The sequence below is a fragment of the Triticum dicoccoides genome, chromosome 6A (assembly GCF_002162155.2).
Source record: "Triticum dicoccoides isolate Atlit2015 ecotype Zavitan chromosome 6A, WEW_v2.0, whole genome shotgun sequence".
NCBI classification, from domain to species: Eukaryota; Viridiplantae; Streptophyta; class Magnoliopsida; order Poales; family Poaceae; genus Triticum; species Triticum dicoccoides.
The window spans coordinates 152,800,589-152,802,408 of NC_041390.1; positions in this window are offsets into that span (position 1 = coordinate 152,800,589).

The following is a 1,820-nucleotide window of genomic DNA, read 5'->3' on the forward strand; positions in this document are numbered from 1 at the left end:
TCACGGCAGCTAGCTGCAAATCTTTTTTTTCTGAGCATCAGTACAGACACAAGTGCTCATATACACGCGCATACACGCATCCCTATGAACGCACACACGCACACCCTACCCCTATGAGCACCTCTGAGAGACTGAGCCGGCATATCATTTTGAGATTTACGAAGTCAGCGTAGGCGCCTCGTCGTCGACGGGAACGTCTCCTCCCACTGAAAGCGCATCGCCGGAAATCCTGAAATAAATCCAAGAATAATGCGAGCACCAGGATTTGAACCCTGATGGGTTGGGGATACCACTGTCCACCTAACCATCTCAACCACAGATTGGTTCGCAGCTAATCGATGTACAACATTACATGCGTCCATAAAATGGGAAACAAGACTATGCATGTATACTTTGAACATTGGTTTCTTTTACGGGAAATAGGAGAGAGAAATCTCTTTTTTATTTTACTAGTTAATGTGTACGTGCAATGCATGTTAATTTGAAAGTATATTGAGTGCATGCGGATATTAAGTAGAATATTATTTGTGTGTTATTATGTGATTAGCAATATATTTGGTATGAAATTAAATGCATGCTAAACATGTTGAGCGCTCTTCAAGCAATCTAGGTCGTTGGATTGACATGATTTGATGGCCGAGATTAATTGAATCTGCCCCTTTGGGTCTTTTTATATTGGTATAGATTATTGGAAAAAAAATTATCCTGGGATTTCCGACACGGAGAGCGGCGTTTTAGTGCAGGTGTGGCTAGAATTCAGTCGACAGAGACTCGGTATTACGAGCGGCATGGCTGAATGCTGCAACGGTGACGGAAATTGTTGCAAGTAACGATAACGGACATTGCAACCGGTGTGCCTACATGTTGCAAGCAGTGATTGTGGATGTTGCGACCGGTGCGACGTGCTACAAATGATGAGTGCAGGTGTTGTGTCCGGTATGATGACATGCTACAATCAGCAATGACAGATGTGGCAACCGATGGGAGGGCATGTTGCAAATGGTAGGAATAAAAAGTTGCGAGGTCTGTTGGACGGTGCTAAGTCCAACACGATCCCCATGCAAAGATCCAACGGCTACGCAGTCAACTGAAACTTGATTAAACCCAATCGACTGAGTTTTACCAAACCCGTTTGGTGCTCTCGTGCTTGTGCACTTGTGTGAACAGTGAATTTGATAAAAGTAGGAAATAAATTTTAAAAAACATAATAAATGAGAGACTTCTATAAGTTCTTGCAAATTTTCGCATTGAGATGACACCATAGGAGCTTGATAAAAAGGAACAAAATCAGAGCTCCAAAATGTACAAAGCGGCAACAAAAATTCAAGCTTCGGTTTTTTTACCAAGCTCCTTGGACGTCTGCGCAAGAAGTGGTAAACACCTAAAAGAGTCTTCCATTTTTTTATGTGTAGAAGTATCAGTTTTTTGCCAATTGTTTTGGTATTTTAGTTGATTTTACAGTTCAAAAGGGGAGCATCTGAGCTCGAGATTAGCGTTGAATTTCTGACATTATATCTTTTAAATGACATTATAGAGAGAAGTATAAACCACCTACGTATCATGTGCCTAGAAAAAATATGTATCGGCCATCCCTAAACCATTGGATCTAAACCGAGCAGCCCAAATAATTTTCTTCTTCTTTCCATATCTACTGTTCATCATTGTTGTCAACCGTCAACGACCACCAACGGACCGCTTTCTCCGCCCCCACGGCCTACAGCATCCCGTCCGTCATCACGTTGTCGCCATCCTTGGCCATCCTCTAAACCTCCTGAGGCATCAAATTTTCTTCGACGTCCTGCACCCCCATGCAAACCCGT